Below are 20,529 nucleotides of genomic sequence, written 5' to 3'. Positions count from 1 at the left end.
CTGTCGCTTTTTTTTCAGATGTTCTAGAAGCTGCTTTAGCACTCTTAGAAACAAGTTCAGAAAGACTCTTCAAAACAATTTGTATTGAGGCTTGATGGATTTTGTTCTTAGTCTGAGACCTAAGCCATATTTGTATTGAATTCTTTCTTGCTGTATCGCCAAATAAACTTTTTCTACACATGTCTTCTTTTTGAGCTGAAAGTTCATTGTTATGCAGCAAATTTTGAAGCTTACTAGAAAGACAGATCATACTCTCAGGTTGTCCATTTATCTTGAGATCTATGATCCAGACTGGAATGTAATGCACTGAACATCTTGATCAAACATAGATATTTATACAATTAGTACAGAAAATGTGCTCATATCTTCCTATGCACACAGAACTATTCAGTGGGAACAGCACATCACCTTCTTCCGACAGATGAGTGTCTCACAGATGTGGGCTTGAGGGTCATCAGCAGCCATTTTCATGATGACCACTGGAAGAGACTTGTTCCCCAAGAGGACCCTAGACAGAAATCCCTTCAGAAGACAAGAGGTCAAGTGTTTTGGTGCACAGGATGTCCCACTGGTGTCCTGATCCTTTTGTACTTTTACAAAATGTTTATGACTTAATTTCTCCAACTAATTAGAGAATATCAAAGTTAGCAAAATCAAAAGTGGTTGCATATGCATATTTATGTTAATTTTTTTAGCTTGAAGAGACTGTAAGAATTTTTAAAACACAGTCATCAAACATAATTTGTTCATAAGTCCTATTCTCTAGAATCAAGGTTTATGAATTGTCCTCAACTGCTGATTTTACCCTTAGGACAAAAATATCATGCAAAATTCATCTATACCCAAAACAGCTTAGAGGTCTGGTGTTGTCTTCTTAGTATAGAGAAAGTAAATAAAGCAAACCATCTTAGAGGTGTGGTGTTGCTTCTTTAATCTAATAAAAAATAAATTTTCTTAAATAAGAATTGAATCTAAGTTACATATATGGTATGGTACAGCTAATTAAAGTTATTTGTTACACTTCTGTTGCAAGTTTAAAGCTAAAGTTTACTACTAGAGATTTTAAAGATTAAATTTTAGAAAACACTCTAATAAGTCTTACAATTCTTGAAAGAAAGTTCACATTTGAATAAAAACTTCAGACAGTAAAGTAAATAAGAGGTGGAATATTTAGAGTTAAACATATTTTGTCATTGGTGACCTTTATTCAGAATAGATTACCTCTTAGATTTTCTTAAACTTATGTGGCTATTACTGGGATCTTCTATTTTGATTGTCTTTTCTCTGTCACAGCCTCAGGTCTTACCCTGGACAAAGGTTTTGTAGGACATTTTAGATAAGCATGATAAAGTCTAGGGTGGGCAGGCATAATCTTATCTCCAGAGTCAGCTTTTCAGTTGAATAGAACAGCAAGTATTCATATTTAAATGATATCCACACCCACTATAAATTTAAATCTCTATAAGACTGAATTTAATTATCAGATGAGAGTGGAAGTCGAGAAAATCATAGAGACAATATTTTTGTATCATTTGCCTGCATGGTGTCAGAAATTATCAGAATCTGTCAGAATTTGGAAATCAAGTATGCCAGTTTTGGCCACTGAGACTGAGGTCAAGGTATTTGCAGTAAAATGGCACAGCTAAATGTAATCTCTCAAACTAGGGAGGAAAGAGATTAAAGAAGGTAGGAGAAAAGAATAGGAAAAGGATGCCATGGACATGAAAGGAATAAATGCCACAGAGACAGACTCTCAATCCAAGGTCATCCCCAAAAGGAAGAGATTTCTTGAACACATACTCAGGATCTTGTGGACAGGAGGGCCTTTTGTATGGGATACGGTTCCTAGGACATTCTGGACACACTTGTGTGACTTTTGTAACAAGTACCAGAGAGGACAAATTTATGATACAATGAACCAATGAGAAGACTCTTACCCAAGTAGGCCAGTAGAGTTGAGGAAGTAAAGTAAGTGAAGGAAAGAAACACTAGCAGGTGAACTTAATTTTTTAGTTGAATATTGTGATTAGCAACAGCCTGCATAGACAAAGGATCAGTAAATAGGATGATCAAGTGTGCAGTTTGGCTTGGATAGGAGAGGCAGTATTTTATTTTTGCTTGTTTGTTTTCTTGCTTGTTTTTCTGAAAGGGCCAAATGTTCACCTGCTAGGCTCTGGTATGAAATGTAAGAGCACAGTGAAACCACCAAAGTGGTTCAACTTTGTAGGAAGAAGTAAAGGTGGCACATACCCAGGCAGATTTTACATGTGAGTCAATAAGGTAGGAGTCTTTTGGCTGATACAGGATGTTCAGATTAATCAGAAGGTGGAAGCCTGCCAGCCATGTGTCCTGCCTACAGCAACTGCAGTGTGCAAGTATTTGGTAAATACATGTGAGACAGAGGAGAACAGTTGGAGTACTGTAAAGAAAGATGGAGCTGGAGAGACAGGGTGAAAAGCAATATCCTGTTGTGAGTAGCTTGCCCTGCTGCCTGAAGATATGGTGACATTCCAGCCCATGCTTCTGCAGAAGGCCATATCTGGATCCATGTCCATGCAACAGAATGGAGTGGGGGATGTCCTGATGTTTGTGGCTCACATAATCCTTAGAGACCATGATCCCTGGTGGGATCAGATTCCTGGGACAACTTAGATGTCCAAGGACTGTGCAAAACTAGCTTAGCCACACACTGGCTATGGCACTCTGGAAAGCTATCCCAAGATCTCACCAGTGGCAGATCTGGGAAGAGTAGGCCCTCTACCTCACCCTGGCAGTACAGTGGAGCTGCCTCTAGGTGTAGGGAAATGCATGAACTGGCCCCTGAGGGAGAGATTTCTGTATCACTGCAGTGAGCACAGGAATGATGTCCTCCCGTACTTTGCTTCATGGCACCTGCAGTAGTTGGGAACTAGCCCTGACCCTTACCAGCTGCAGCACTGGGGAGTGAGGGGGCTGCACCTCAGCAAGGCTGCATAGTGGAGCTGGCTCTGATGGAGAAGGCACAGGTAATCCACCCCTGAAGATGTGTGCAAGGGAGCTGGCTCATCCCCTCCTAGGTTCAAGCTCTAGGGAGGCCTGAACATCCAAGTGGCAGCACAATGGATATGGCTCTGGTGACATGGGTGTGCGTGAGCCTATCCTGAAGACATAAGAGGGGGATAGCTGACTCTGCCTCCTGCCAGTGGCACCACTGGCAAACTAGCTTTGGCAGTACTGGAGAGATCACCCTGATGGTGCAGATGTAGGAAAGTCAGCTCAGCTACCACCCAAGTCCATGTCCAGGGCTTTGAATTGGCGACCCCAAAATCTATATCATCTATGAACTTTTGGAATGTGTGAAAGGTCTACTTGTATAGATCCAAAGCTGAAGGATCTTCATGTAATTGGACAATAATAATATAACTAAGAGGCATCCTAGTGAACATTCAATATTGATGGAGTAACATAAGCTAGAGTTCTCAAACCAAAGTAAAGATACATTGCAATGAACATTTACATTTGAAAATGTGTGGACAGAAGGGTATACTGTGTAATACACTCTGGCACACTACAGCTTCCATGAGGAGATTTTTTTATGCTTTGTTTTATTAACTTAATTTGGTTTGGTTTTTGGTGTTGTGGTTTGGTTTTTGATGTTGTCTTCATTTGGGGTTTTGTTTGTTTCTTTTTGGGAGAAGTTTGCAAGGGCAGAGGCAGATATAAGGGGATGGGAAGATAAGTGGGACTGGGGTGCATGATACAGAACTCAGAAAGAATCAATAAAATATTCAAAAAATATTGTATGCATGATTCTCAAAATCCAATTAAAATATTACATTATGAACTAACTGTGTAACATGGGAGTATCTTTTCTTGTTGGCACCATGCATATAATCTTTAACTTGAATTTTCAAAAATAATTGAATTTGTCCACTTCAAAATAAAGAAATTGGTAAATATTTAAAATTTTAACAACCATTAGAAAACAAGAATCATGAAACTTTGATGCATCAGAAAGGAAATACAAATGAAGTAAACATTATTCCCCTGGCTGGACAGTACTGTCAAGCATTGTTAAGTCCTTGGTGTAAATGATACTAAATGCCACAGAACAGAAAGTTGGCTTAAATTAAGGAACTATGGGTTAAAAAATAAGAATGCTCTTGTATATAGATTTTACCTGAGTTGAAATTTTACCTGAGTTGTCCTTGGGGGCAATTAAGTCTTTGCCCCCAAGGACAGGGACTTAATAAAACTCAGGAAATAAATGAAGCTTCAAAAAGTGAAGAAATTTAAAAATCTCAGGAAATTTCTGAAACTTACAGGGAAAGGCAGGGAAAATTCAGACCAGGAAACTAGAAGAGCATAGTTACATAGACAACTTCCTTCAAGGAAGTTGGTCTGGATCTCTTGATGGATTCTTTTTTATAGTAAAACTCTATATAATAGGTTGGGAGCAAGGAAAGGGTGCTGTCAGGAAGTGGTATTCTAATGAAACTCATAATATAAGTCATCCTCCAAAAAGATATGAAATAGATTATCTCTATTTATTCAAGACCCCAGAAAAGTCAGTCTTAGCAATAATATTACAGCAGTTCCAGAAAAAAATGTTTAGTCCATGACTTTCCTAATAAACACAGGAAGTAGTTTAAAAAGATTAAGTTGATTGGTAAGGAACTCTCCTTCCTATCAGAATACATTTTAGTAGTTTTCAGAAGAAAACACAATTGAAATATTCAATACATCACAACATCAACTAGCCAGCTTTAATGCAAAATCTACAGAAATTTTAGCCTGCAGAAAACCCATTTTTAATTAGAAGAAAGCTCTCTACATAGAGGTAAACAATGACATCTGGATAATTGTCCATATGATTAAAAACAACTGGATGATCTTAGCATCCTTAATCATGAATATACATTAAAAACCCTCAATTCATAAAAACAGAGACCTCCATAGCCTGGAGAACACAGAGAGAAATGCAGCAATACTACAACAGTGAGGAGAGCCCTTGTCATTTGTAGAGTGATTCTAAGTATTTTGGAACATATGCAATTTCATTTAAAAAGTTTAATGTTCAGCCGGGTACGGTGGCACACTCGTTTAATCCCAGCACTCAGGAAGCAGAGGCAGGTGGATCACGGTGAGTTCGAGGCCAGCCTGGACTACAAAATAAGTCCAGGACAGTCAAGGCTACACAGAGAAACCGTGTCTTGAAAAACCAAAACAAAAAACAAAAAAAGTTTAATGTTCTTCCAGGTACATCATGAAAAAAGAACTAAGCTTCACCATCTTAAAAGTTAATAACAAGGAGAAGATTCACCTGGACTTTCTCCAGAGACCTTTAGTTTTTAAAGCTTTAGATAGAGTTTGTGGACTTTTGTTTAATTGAAAGGAGAACTCCTTCTCGCCTTCCTCACTGGAAAACTTATCTTCAATGAGTAATCTTTCTTTAAGCTACAAAATATTATTAAAATTTCTGTGACATCAGTGCTCTCATTTGTATTGACTCTGGATCCCCAAGGGAGAAAAAGCTATGTGATCAGACTTCCTGGTCTCTCCTGGTCCTATTCAATGGGGAACATACAACTCTTCTTTGACTGCACTGTTCATGATGGGGTTGAATGTGTTCATTTCATTTATACTAGAGAAGAAAGGTGGAGTGGCAAGACATTTGTTGAAATTGAGTCAGAGGGTGATGTAATAATGTCTCAGAAATAAAGGAAGTGATAGTATGGAACACTGTTCCTTTAGAACATTCAAGTCACACAGATCAGAGTCAGATTTTATATTGAAGTACACTGGTCCAAAAAGTGCCAATAATGACAGTAATGGCTTTGGAGGCTTTGAGTTCTGTCATTGATTGCACAAAAGAAGGAATGGTTCACTTTTTTCTCAGAGTGGAAATGATGCCATATGGTATGACATTATCTGTGTATCTGGAAGTAAAGATTCAGGAGAGGCCTTCACACAATTTCCTTCAGTGCTATTAGGTAGAAAAAAAGTTCTGTGAATACACAAGAAGAGAATAGGTCACAAGTATACTGAAGAACTAAGTGTAGTCACGAGGAAATTAGTCATATCTCTGAATTGATGCCTGTGTACATAACATGTTTCTATTACAGCCTTCACATAACCCAGAGGTATATTGGCATTATAAAGCAGAAAGGCCTTGTCTGATAACTATAGGGCAGGCTATAGTGACAGGAGCAATAAAATGGCCTTAGCAATGGCTATAGCTTTGTCATTACCCTTTAAAGAAAAGACCTCAACTAGTGTGTCCCAGTAGTGGATGACCACAGATAAATAGTGATTTGAAGTACAGATCACTATCATTAACTATTTCCCATATGAAGAGGCTATCCTAAAAAGCAGTGGAAAATTATACTTACATATTTTTCTCTCCACTCAACCTAATGAGAGTTTATTTTTTATATCAGTTCTAATGGAAGAAGAATGATCAATATCAGTGATGAGTTTGCCACCCATGAAGAAACATTGGCAGTTATGTCAAAGGACAGGACCATCATGTAAGACAGGTGCAAAGAACTCTTCTGAATAATCCCTAAGCAAGATAAGGAATGGATTTTACTTATAATCTTACTCAGTATTCTATTTCTGTAATAAGATAATATGACAATGGTAATACATATATAACATTTAATTAGAGCTTTCTTACAGTTTCAGAGGTTTATTCCATTGTAATCATGGGAGACAGCATGGTAACACACAGGCAGACATGATGCTATAGAGGTAGCTAAGATTTCTACATGTAGTTATTTAGGCAACAAGAAGAGAAAGAAGCTGGGCTTGGCTTGGGCTTTTGAAAACTCAAAGCCCATCCATAGAGCCACACTTTCTCCAAGAAGGCCAAAAACCCTTTTAATCCCTCTCAAGTAGTGTTATTCCCTGATAGACAAGCATTCAAATATATGAGCTTATGGGGGCCCTTATTCAAATTGTCACACATTGAAGAGTATTCCATTTAGATGGAAACCAGGATTCAAAACACAACAAATGTAAGAAATGGTAAAGGTTGATAAACCTATATAATGTATTTTTTCTCATCTTTAAACTTTTAAAAATAGACTTGACTTTAATATGCCAGTGATAATAATAAAAATTTCAAGAGGTACAAAAGTATGATGTATACCTGTATTATCACAGGACAAATGGGGATACAGGAGGATGTTATCCATTATGCATTACGAGTTCTAAAGGTGTTTTCAGTTAGAATGAAGATAGTTGGTACTACATTAAAATTGCATATCACCTTATAGTAAATAACAAAAGCAAAATTAGATATAACTTATGAACCAATAATGGACATACAATTATCAAAATACACTGTCTGAAAGACCAGAAAATTAAAAAAAAGAATAAATGAAGAAAACACAAAACCCATAGGAAAGTATTATATTTCAGTAGCTACAGATCAAAATTAAACACAGTCCCTTGTACTATAAGACAATGGCAGTGAGTATCAGAATGAGGAGACAATACTAAACTATGCACTGTTCATGACATACTTAATATGTGGAACTAAAAACATTTTTAAAAACAAAGATTAAAAATATTATAGAATTTATTGGCCACAAATGTCAGATGTAGACTAGGGGGAAAGATTAGTGGAGGGGCATATTTCTAGTGTTGGTAAAACCCTAGGCTGTGTTTTTAGAAACATCAAAAAAAAAATATGAAAAATAGCAAATACCTGCTATTGAGTACAAACAAAGAAGAATTAAGTTTAAAGTAGTGGCAGTGTCAAGAATGAGTATATCACTCTAGACTATCACTTGTGGTAGCCTGAGGACATCTTTAATGGTTCAGAGACCTTGACACAGAGACCTTGATCCCTGATGTCCATGCAGAAAAGAATTTTAGGCTCAGTAAGAATGAAGTAGAATTATTATTTATTATTATAAAATATTTCAGGGTGGATATTAAGAGTGCTCAGGGAGATGGCAAACACACTCAGGGCATGGTTTATGAATGTGTTTCATTTGATGGAAAAGTCAACTTCATTGTCTTCACAATAGTCATCTTTAGGATTTGGGTGAATTTTTTTGCTATTGTTATAGAATTCCTGAGAAGATTTAATAAGATCTCAATGTTAGGCATGGGGTGAAGTTACATAATATGATTACAGTAAATAAAGTTAAATTCTGGATATGGGAATGTAGGATATTAATCATAATATACTAAAAATAAATGGTGTTATTTGAGATTCCCAAAAACAATGTCTGAGAGAACAATGAAACTTTCCCAAACTCATATTTATTTGTGTTTAAGCATGGTTTATTTCTAATATCATTAATTGTTCTGAAATTTTTGATTCAAGCAGACTATCGGATGAGAGTTCATTTTTGGCCACATCTTCCTCATGTTCCTCTTCTAGCATGACACAAAGAAACTTGACCATCTTTTAACTATTGATAATAATAAAGTCTATTTCCAGGTCAACAATCTTAAAATAAGTTTCAGCAACTTTTTTATTAATTCTTTTAGAATTTCATATATATTTTATATTCAGCTCTCCCAATCCCCAAACTCTTCCCATATCTACACCCTATTCCCCACACACCCAATTTTGAGGGTTTAAAAATTTTTTTCTTAAAACACATCATGTCTAACTCATGTTGCTGATATATCCTTGAATGGAGTAAAGCCAAATTACCAGAAGCTACACTCTTAAAGAAAACTAACTCACCTTTTTCCAGCAGCTATCATTTGCCAGTAGTGTCTCTGCTAGGTGTAGAATTTAAGCCTACCTCTTTCCTCCATGCCTAGATTTGATATCATTGATCTTGCACATGCTGTATTAACAGCACATTTATATGTGCGTCTTCTCTGTGAAGTACAGATGATACTGTTTGATTGTACTATTCCACAGACTCTGGCCTTATACTCTAGCCTACTCTTCCAAAATGATCATAGAACCTTTGCAGGAGGAGGTACGATATAGAAATTCCATTTATAGCTAAGTAACCCATACCTAAAACCTCATGAGTCTAAGCATCTATGGCTAGACAGGTCATAGGCACAAGGGGAAACCTAATACTTGTGGATAGACAAAGTATTAAACTGACTCCAAATATCTTATTGTTATATTCACAGATTGGTGTGTCTCTCAACTCTAATCTATGGCAGTTCTATTAGTAGTATATGATGATTAACACAGAGAACTACAACTGGCCATTGAACCTACACAGAATATATTAGGTTACCACTTTGCACATAATTTGAAAATAAAATTATTTTTAAACAAAAACTATATACATACATATATGTATACAAATACATAACATGGGGGAAAATAAAATCAAAGCAGAATAAAAAGAAAGCAAGTAATGTTTTACAATGGGTGATAGTGGCAGCATATCGTAGAAAAGCTGTATAGGGTATAAATACTGTGAAAATAGTTATTTTAAGAAATCTGTAGTTTCAGATTATTATATTAGGAAAACTAAACCTCTAAAAGCTAATGTATGGCACTCATCTCTTTAACCAAACAGAAAAAGCATAAAAGTTGCATCAAAATACGTCTAGGAAAAAAACTATTGACTCTTAGCCTCTTAACCTCTTAGCCAAAAATATACAATCTTCCTCTGTGTTGAAATATGCTATTGTCTTGTCCCTTAAGAATTAATAGAGCAGGCTTGCCAATCATGTGGTCAAGGGCCCTCAGGAAGGCAGGCTTACTTGAAGCAATACTAAAGAAATAGTAGGAATACCTTTGATAAGATACTGTACTTTTTATTCCCAGAATTTCCATCCTACTTAACTCAAGTCCTATGAGCCATCATGAGGTTCTGTTCCATCTGAGTCCTGACTCAAAAGCATACAATTTTAATGCATTTATTCCTCTCTGTCTTCCTTTCAGGTGCTGGCCAGAACTTAAGCATGCTCTCTCTGGATTCCTGGGATTCCTTATTCTTTAATTTAAGAGTCATAGGGGAAGTGAGTAAGGGGATAATGGGAGGAAGGGAGGAATGGGAGTATACAAAGGATGGAATAACAATTGAGATGTAATATGAATAAATAAAAAAATATATTTTGAAAAACGAGTTTTGCCTCCCATGTGTTTGTTTGTTGATCATAGGAATGACCTCCATGCTTGCTTCATTCAAATGTCATGATTTTCTTTCTCCCTTTTATGCTTCCACCTATGAGTGAAAGACTTTTTTATTCTCAAAGACATCCCAAGATTCCCATAACAAAGTAAGAAAAGAGTAAATAGTAATCAGAAAGAAAGGGTTGGTAAATATCAGTAGGAGAAAATAAAATTATGAGCTATTTAATTGTAGAAAAGTTAAACTTAAAGTGATATTAAATTACAAACAGTAATAGGAATAAAATCTATAAACTTAAAATTGTTTTATTAAATAATCATTGAAATAGAGAAATCAGTAGACAAATAAGCCATTAAAATATGCAAAGAGAAAAGGTATTCCAGATAAAATGAAGGTCAGGAGAAAATGGTATAGGTATGAAGAAAAGAAAACACTGTGATTTTTTTAAAGCGTAATATCTTCATAGATTAGGGTAAAGGAGTAATTTTTGGTTGTATATAAGTAATTTCCTTAACTTTATTAAATAGTAACTATAAGTAGTTAATAATAATAAACTATCTCTTAAGTGTTTGTGGACATTCTCCTGGACTCATCATTATTTTAGCTTCAGCTTAGGCTGCAACAACTGGTTCAATGATATTTTAGACTGAATATGAGTGCTAAAAATTTTCTCTGCATGCCAGGAACACTCTGCTCCCTGAGGGAGTGTTCCAAGGTGTAATTATCAGAGTAAAGGAATGCTATAAGAACACTCATGTCCTGAGGTTAAAACAGAATTGTGATACTTTTGACTATGTTGCATGTACTATTAAGTTTTCTGTGTTTTGTATTTTTAACCTATCTTTTTTCCATTTTATGAGCAATATATTCTACTAATCCATCTTTTATTTTCTTTCTTTCTTGTAACTTCAGTTTTCTATTGAAAATTGGGTTGAGCTCTTTACTTCAATTATTTCTTTGGTTAAATTATTCCTGTCAATCATTTCTTGAGTGTACTAAAAATTTGTTCTCAATGTTTATACCTATTAACTCTGAAAGTAGAATACCATGAGTATCTTTCTCAGGTAGAGAAAAATTACACAAAGAAAATGTCTAATTTGTTGGTTTGGGCCAAGCATGTCTAGTTAAACTGACAATGAAGGGCCATGATAAATCATTTTAAGAAGAAAACATCCTTAACCTCCTGCATTAGTTTTTTTGGTGTGTGTCCCTGTGTGTGTGTGTGTGTGTGCGTGTGCATGCTTGTGCATGTGCCTGTGCATGTGTGCATGTGTAATATTATCACTTTGGCTACGTATATATGTCCCATGACTTCAGATGGAACCCAGGGTCTTGTGCATGCTAGAAAAATGCTCTACTACTGAATTATGCCTGCTTCTCCAATCATCTAATTCATTTTTATGTGCCACTTTATTGGGATTCTACCAATGAAAACCAAAGATACAACTTTTCTCCTATTGAACTTTTTGTATTCTGGTTATTTATTTATTATGGTCCTTTGAGCTTTTGAGCTTGCTCACCAGCTTCTATTTACATAGAATGTTGTGCAGTCTGCATTTGTATGCTCAAATATTATAGTTCTTTAAAATGTAAATTTTAAATGCCTGCAGCCACAGTCAATTTCTCTTTTAGCTGAGTCTCGGTTCTCAGATTAAATTATCTGCTTTTCTAATGATATTGGTATAATATGCCTTGCATTATTGAGATATCCTATCTGACTAGACTCCAGACTCTTTAAATAAAATAATCTTATCTGACTAGACCTTTTACAGACCCTAGTATTTAGAAAAGTATTTGTGTTGTAGTAAGCAAGCATTTGTTAATTAAATGGCTGCACAGATGTGTCATTGTTGTATTGGCAAATGTTTCTCTATGTATTAAAATATTCCAGCAAATAATTTACCAGAGTATTTACTTCTAATAATTTACTTCAAGTCAGCCTAAGTCTTCCAGATCTAATTCTGGCTGTGGCATCTATGATAATCTTTGTTCATGAAACATATAATCAAGTTTATTATGAATTTTATATTAAATAAGAGTAATTTGGCTCTCCAGGAAAGTGTAATGCCTGATCACATATGAAAAACATGACTAGAAAGTGTGGGATTTAAGTATTCTTGCTCAGAATGTTTCTTTTGTTGAATCCACATTCAGGACTTATATTATGAAACACAGACAATAGTTTCCAGAAATTTAACTTCCGTAATAATTGGTTATTACATTGCTAAAAAACTCAACCCATTTACAGAGAATGTCCACAACACTGAATATATATCTTTTCTGAAAAATGAGGTCTGGTGTTCATGACTCAGAACCAGACAGCTGTCATAGTGCCACTGAGGAATCCCCTAAATTGAAGCAGATGGTGCTACTTATTTAACCATCAAAAGCTATTCTGAAATATCAGTTGGCCAACTGCTTGGTGGAGGTATAAAAATAGAAGATTTATTTTGAGCCTGAGGATTCATGCACAAATGTTTGCAGACACAAAATTTAGACTGATATGGAAAAACTCCAATGAACCAATTGCCAAGGCAGTTCCAGTAGAGGATGTGATATAAGCCCCATCTTGCAATTCAAGACAAACCTGGAAAACACTTCTGTGGCCAGCTGGACTATAATCTCTTTCACGCATATGTGCCCTGAGACATGCTGTAGCCACAGGCATACTTAGGCATGCACATACCCCAGAAAATGCATTCCCACAAGTACAGTTACAAGTTATTCTGAAATTTAACTAAAATACTGCTAAGGAACCAACTGGTCAACTGTGGATGGACTATGGAAATATTCACAGCATGTGTTGGTGGTCTATTTCCAAAATAATAGCCCATTCTGGCTCATATTTAAGGTAGCAGTTGCTGTTTATGCTGCAAAGTTACATTGAGGATATCAATGAGATAGTAGGCATAACTCCTTTCTCATTACAGTTTAATCTAATTAATTAACTGCTCTTCACTGCCTAGAATATTCTTTTAAGGACTTTTATAATAATGATGTATTATTAGTTACACATAGAGTTTAAAGACAACTTATACATCTTATTAAACAGAATGCTAGGAAGCTCTTTGTATAACATAAACAGATTCCTAATATGTATATATTGAATTTCTACATAAGAACAATAAATCTTAATTAAACATCACAATATCTTACACTCTCTGGAAAAGAAATGCCAGCACAGATTCCCCTTATGAATTCAGTTACAATTAGTAAACTATACTGGAATTATTAATGGCAACTAAAAGATTAATATCCTCTTAGCACTGGGAGATAATCTTAGTTTTAAACAATTTGTATACTTTAATTCTATAACAATTCTGTATGTAGCAGTGACTTCATTTTACTAATGTGGAAACTGAAGGAAATGGAGGTTAATGTATTTACTAAAATAATAGCATACAACAGCTAAAAACAAGTGATATATGGCAGAGCTCATACTGTAATCTTGGCAGCTTAGAATAAAAGCCTACTTGTCATTATCATGTATGAAAACTTCTTGTTAATTCCAAAAATTACAAAGAATAAATCTTTATATTTTTAGGATTGGGGTTTTTTGTTTTTTTTAATTAACTTATTCAAATTCCATCTCAATTGTTATTCCCTCACTTGGATCTTCCAATTTTTTCACTCCCTTCCTCTTTCACCCTATTCCCTTGCCATAGGTCTCCGACAGAAGGGGAACTCCCCTCACCACCATATAGTCACAGTCTATCAAGTCCCATCCTGATAGCCTGCTTATCCTTCCTCTGAGTGCCACCAGGCCACCCCACCAAGTGAAAGATGTCAAATATGTGGCACCAGAGATCATGTCAGAGTCAGTCCCCACTCTCCACACAACTGTGGAGAATGTCCTGTCCATTAACTACATCTGAATAGGGGTTAAATGTTTCATGCATATATTGTTCTTGGTTGGCACAGTAGTTTGAGCAGAACCCCTGGGTCCACATCTGCCCATCATGATCTTCTTCTTGTAGGTTTCTAGGACCCTCTGGGTCTTTCTATTTCCCCATTAACCCATATTTATCTCATCTAGAGTCACAATAGCATGTCCCTGCATCAATTCCAATCTCCTAGTAAGTGAAGACATTCACAAAACATCCCTCTTGGGTTAGTGTCCAATTATAAGTGAGTATATACCATGTGAGTCTTATGACACTGTGTCAACTCACTCAGGATGCTCATTTCTAGTTCCATCCACTTGTCCACAAATTTCAGAATTTCCTTGTTTTTAATAGCTAAGTAGTATTCCATAGTGTAAATGTACTACAGTTTATTTTTAAAATCAATTCTTCAACTGAGGGACACTTAGGCTGTTTCCAGGTTCTGGCTATTATGAATAAGGCTGCTATGAACATGGTTGAGCCTATGTACTTGATGTGTGGTGAAGCATCTTCAGGGTATATTCCAAGGAGTGAAATAGGTGGGTCTTGAGGTAGCCCCATTCCCAGTTTTCTGAGAAAGTGCCAAATTCATTTCCAAAGTGGTTGTATATGGTTGCACTCCCAATAGAAATGAAGGAGTGGTTCCCCTTTGTCCACATCTTTGCCAGCATGTGCTGTCACTTGAGTTTTTTATCTTAGCCATTCTGATCGATGTAAGATGGAATCTCTGAGTCATTTTGATTTGTATTTCTCTGATGACTAAAGATGTTGAGCATTTCTTTAATTGTTTCTCAACCATTCAATGTTCCTCTGTTGAGAATTCTCTGTTTAATTCTGAGCCCCATTTCTTAATTGGGTTATTAGTTTTGGTGGTGTTTAATTTCTTGAGGTCTTTATACATTTTGGATATTAGACCTTTAAGATGTTAGGTTGGTGAATGTAGGTAGCCATGCCAAATTTTGCCGTGTCAGAAATCCTGTGCTTAGGTTGCTGACCTTTGCTGGAGGAAGTCTTGTGTTCTAGGCTATCCTTGGACTACTTAACTTTGAAAGAAGTAAGGAAGTCCCAACTTGGAACCACCCAAAGGATCAAGGAAGTTCTTACTGGGAGCTACTCAAAGAAATAGGAAATTCTTACAGGGAATGATTCAGGCTATTGCATTCTTGCTTTGGGGCCAAGGAGAGTGGAATTAGAATAGATCCTGTTGACCTTGCTATATAAAATCTTATTCATCGGCATTAAAGTGAGTCTTGATCAGAAATTTCCAGACTTGACTCAATATTTCTCACAGCTCTGTAACCTCTCTTTCCTTTCAATCCCCTCTCCCTCTTTCACGTGAACCATGATTTGCTCTGTCCTGCAGGCCGGGACACTTCAGAGGAAGATCTTTTTCCAGACTGTAGGCTGTCGCGTTGTTCTGTTGACAGTGTCTTCTGCCTTAAAAAAGCTTCTCAGCGTCATGAGGTCTCATTTATTAATTGTTGACATTAAGGCCTGGGCTGTTGGAGTTCTGTTCAGAAACATGTCTCCTGTGCCAATGAGTTCCAGGATCTTCCCTACTTTTTCTTCTAACAGACTTAGTGTCTCTGATTTTATATTGAGGTCTTTAATCCACTGGGACTTGAATTTTGTGCACAATGATAAGTATCGTCTACTTGCATTTTTCTATATGTAGACATGCAGTTAGACCAGCACCATTTGTTGAGGATGCTATCCTTTTTCCATATGTGCGTGGGTTTATTTCTAGGTCTTAGATTAGATTCCATTGATCAACCATCTGATTGCCATGCCAGTGCAATGCTCTTTTAATTACTGTTGCTCTATAGTACCACTAGAGATCAAGTATGATGATTCCTCCAGAGGATACTTTAATATACAGGACTGTTTTAGCTATTCTGGGCTTTTTGTTTTTCCATGTGAAGTTGAGAACTAATTTTTCAATGTCTTTAAAAAATTGTGCAGGTATTTTGATAGGGATTGCATTGATACTGTAAATTGCTTTTGGTAAGATGGCCATTTTTAATGTTAATTCTCCTGATCCATGAACAAAGAAGATATTTCCATGTTCTGATGTCATCTTCAATCTCCTTCTTTAGAGATTTGAAGGTTTTTTCAAACAAATACTTCACTTGCTTCATTAGAGTTACTCCTAGGTATTTTATATTGATTATGTCTATTGTGAAGGGTGTAGTTGCCCTAATTTCTTACTCTGCACTATTATCATTTGTATATAGGAAGTCTACTGACTTTTTTGAGTTAATTTTGTATCAAGCCATTTTGCTGAATGTGTTTATCAGCTGTAGGTGTTCTCTGGTGGAATTTGTATGGTCACTTCTGTATACTATCATATCATTTCTGAATAGGGATACTTTGGCTTCCTCCTTTCCCATTTGGAAACCCCTTGATCTCCTTTTGTTGTCTTATTGATCTTGCTAGAACATCAAAAACTATATTGGAGAGATATGAAGAAAGTGGTCAGCCTTGCCTGGTCCCTGATTTTAGAGGAATTTTCTTGAGCATCTCTCCATTTAATTTGATGTTGGCTATTGGCTTGAAGTATATAGCCTTTATTATGTTTAGATATGTGCCTTGTATTCCTGATCTCTCCAGGAATTTAAACATGAATAGGTGTTGGATTTTGTCAAGTCCTTTTTCTGCATCTAATGAGATGATCATGTGGTTTTTCTCTTTCAGTTTGTTTATATGGTGGATAACATTGATGGATTTCCATATATTAAAACATGCCTTAAATGAAGCCTACCTGGTCATGGTGAATGATGTCTTTGATGTGTTCTTGTATACAGTGTGAAAGTATTTGATTGAGTATTTTGCATCAATGTTCATAAGATAAACTGGTCTGAAATTCTCTTTCTTTGTTGGGTCTTTGTGAGGTTTAGGTATCAAAGTGACTGTGGCCTGATAGAGTGAGTTTGGTAATATTCCATCAATTTCTATCTTTTGGAGTGGTTGAAGGAAATTGATATTAGGTCTGGTAGAATTCTGCATTGAAACCATCTGTCCCTGGGCTTTCTTTTTTGGGGGGAGGAGAGACTTTTAATGGCTGCTTTTACTTCTGTAGGAAAAAATGGATTATTTAATTTGTTTATATGATCGTAATTCAATTTTGGCAAGTGAAAACGATCAAGAAAATGGTCCATTTTCCTAAGATTTTTAAATTCTGTGGCAAATATGTCTTTGATGTAGGATCTTATGATTTTTTGTATTTCTTCAATGTCTGTTGTTATGTCTCCCTTTTCATTTCTGATTTTGTTAATCTGGGTAGTGTCTCTCTGCCTTTTAGTTAGTTTGGCTAATGGTTTATCTATCTTATTGATTTTCCCAAAGAACCAGCTCCTGGTTTTATTGATTATGTGAATTGTTCTCTTTGTTTCTAATTTATTGATTTCAGCCCTGAGCTTGAGTATTCCCAGATGTCTACTCATCTTGGGTGTTTCTGCTTCTTTTTTTCCTCGGGCTTTCAGATGTGTCATAAAGTTGCTTAAATGGAAAGTTTCAAATTTCTTTATAAAGGCACTTAGTGCTATGAATTTTCCTCTTAGCACTGCTTTCAACATGTCCCACAATTTTCTGTATTTTGTTCCTTCATTTTCATTGAATTTCAGGAAGTCCTTAATTTCTTTCTTTATTTCTTCCCTGACCCAGTTGACATTAACTAGAGAGTTGTTTAGTTTCCGTGTGTGTGTAGGCTTTTTGTTTTTTCTGCTGTTGTTGAAGTCCAGCTTTAGACCTGGTGATCTTATCGGACACAATGTATTATTTCAATCTTCTTTTATGTATTGAGGCTTGCTTTGTAACCTACTATATGATCAGTTTTGGAAAAAGTTCCCTGAGGTGCTGATAAGAAGGTGTAACCTTTGAGTTTGGCTGAAAATTTCTATAGATATCTGTTAGAATCATATGATTTATGACATTGGTTAGTGTCATTATTTCTCGGTTTAGTTTTTGTTTCAATGACCCATCTGTTTGTGAAAGTAGAGTGTTGAAGTCTCCCACTAATAATGTATGGGGATCAATGTCTGCTTTAAGCTTTGTTAACAGTTGTTTTACAAATGTAGGTGTCCTTATATTTTGGGTACAGATGTTCAGAATTGTAATATCATCATGGTTGACTTTATCTTTGATGAGTATGAAATATCCCTCCTCATCTCTTTTGATTAATTTTTGTTGAAAGTCTATTTTATTACATATCAAAATAGCTACAGGTTGTCTCATGTCCATTTGCTTCGAATACATTTTTCCAGCCATTTACACTAAGGTAATTTCTTTCCTTCTGGCTAAGATGTGTTTCTTGAACGCAAAAGAATTTTGGGTCTTGTTTATGCATGGAATAATTTAGTCTGTGTCTTTTTATTGGAGAATTGAGACCACTGATGTTGAGAGAGTTTAACGACCAGTGATTGTTAAGTCACGTGATTTTGATGTTGGTTACAGTGTTTGTATGGTTATGTTTTACAACAGTAAAGTTATATATTTCCTGTGTTATTTTGGTTGTAGTTTGTCACTTTAGGTTAGAGTTTTTCTTCTAGCAATTTCTGTATGGCCAGATTTGTGGATAGGTACTGTTTGAGTTTGTATTTGTCATGGAATATCCTGTTTTCTCCATCAATGGTAATTGAAAGTTTTGCTGGGTATAGTAGTCTGGACTGGCATCTGTTTGCAGAACCTCTGCCCAGGCCCTTCTTGCTTTTATGTTAAGTGCAGAGAAGTCTGATGTAATTTTGACAGGTTTGTCATTATATGTTACTTGGCCTTTTTCACTTGCCCCTTTTATTATTTATTCTTTGTTCTTTACATTTTGTGCTTTGATTAATATTTGGTGGGAAGATATTCTTTTCTGGCCTATTCTATTTGGTGTTCTGTAGGCCTCTTGTATTTTTTTATGCATATCTTCTTTAAATTGGGGAAATTTTCTTCGATGATTTTTGTTGAAAATATTTTCTGGGCCTTGGAGCTGGGCGTTTTCTATTTCCTTTTTGTCTAATATTCTCAGGTTTCATCTTTTTATGGTGTCATTGATTTTTTGGGTGTTTTCTGACAGATAATTTTCAGATTTAGCATTTTCTTTGATGGTTGCTTCAAGGCCTACAATTGTGTCTTCTAGTCCTGAGATTCATTCCTCTATTTCTTGAATTCTGTTAGAGACGCTTACCTCTGTATTGCTTGCTTTCTTCTCTATGTTATCTCATTCCCATCTTTCTTCTGTCTGTGATTTTTTCATTGTTTCCATTTTCATCCTCAGATCTTGAAATGTTTTATTGTTTTCCTTCATCTGATTATTTCTATTTTCCTGAATTTCTTCTAGTGCTTCTCTATAGGCCTCTTTAATGTCTTTAATCTGTTTGGCTGCATCTTCCTGCATTTGTTGTTAATTTTATTTGTTTTTTCCAATATCATCTTCATTACTAGAGATTTGGTGCCATTTTCTTGAGCTTCATTTGTGTTTATCTTCTCAGGGTTGCATTTTATGGGATATCTGGTGCCTGGATTTGCCATATTGTTTTGGTTTTTGTTGTTTATGTTCTTACACTGGCCTTTATTCATCTTGCTATATCTGATGCTGGGAGGTAGCTTCTGTTGTCCTTCACTGGTTGTTGAGAGCAGTTTCTTGGTGAGTGTCTATATGTCAAGGGCCCTTACTTGTAGGATAAGGGAACTATTCTTTGGAACAAGGAGGTGATGTTGTTTCAGGTCCAAGGTACTTTGCTCAACACCCTGGGCTCTCCACTGGTAAAGCAGAGGTAGGTGATGGTTCTCTGTTGGCCAAGAATCATTTTGAGGTAGTGTAGGTACATCTAATTATCCTCTCTTTGGCTGAGCTTTGAATAATCTTCCCCTGGGCCCTGGGGCTTTATGTCCTAGGTTCAGATCACCCTAGAGTGCCTGAACCCCTGCTGGCTTGTAGCAGTTGTTTAGGCTTCTGCCTGATCCATCCATGCATTGGGGACAAGGTTCTGCCCACTAGGGAGGGAGCAAATACCGCCTTCTGGTTGTTGTTGGTTGGCTAGGTTTCTGCCCTATCCCCTCAGACAAGTTCAGCCTATGCCAATGGCATGAGGGACTATGTTGGAATGTGGAGGTTGGCTAGGCCTGGTCAGTTCCACTCAAATGTACAGGAACAGTCTGCTGTGGCAGGTAGCTAGATTTCTGCTTGGTCCTGGTAAAACCACACTGCTGTGGCTGTTCAGTTCCTTCTGGTCATGAGGGGATGCCCACTGGTTTGGAGCTGCTAGTTAGTTTTCTGCCCTATCCCCTCAGGCCAGTCTAGACTCTCCCAAGAGTATAGAAGAGTCTTCTGGGCTATGGAGACTGGCTAGGCTGAGTTAGTTCCACCCAAATGTGAAGGAACAGTCTGCTAGGGCAGCTAACTAGGCTCCTGCCCAGTCCCATTCAGACCATGCAGCTGTGGATGCTCAGTCCAATCTGGTCATGTAGGAACTCCCACTGAGTAGGGGCAGCTAGTTAGTTTTCTGCCCTATCCCCTCTGACCAGAACATTCTCTCCTGAGAGTATGGGAGGCCCTGCTGGTCTGTGGAGTCTGGCTAGTCCAGCTCAGTTCTGCCAAATGTGCAGGA

Source organism: Acomys minous, assembly GCF_964271855.1.
Source record: "Acomys minous genome assembly, chromosome: 19".
NCBI classification, from domain to species: domain Eukaryota; kingdom Metazoa; phylum Chordata; class Mammalia; order Rodentia; family Muridae; genus Acomys; species Acomys minous.
The sequence above is the reverse complement of the archived record's forward strand: the minus strand, read 5'-3'. Positions refer to the sequence as shown.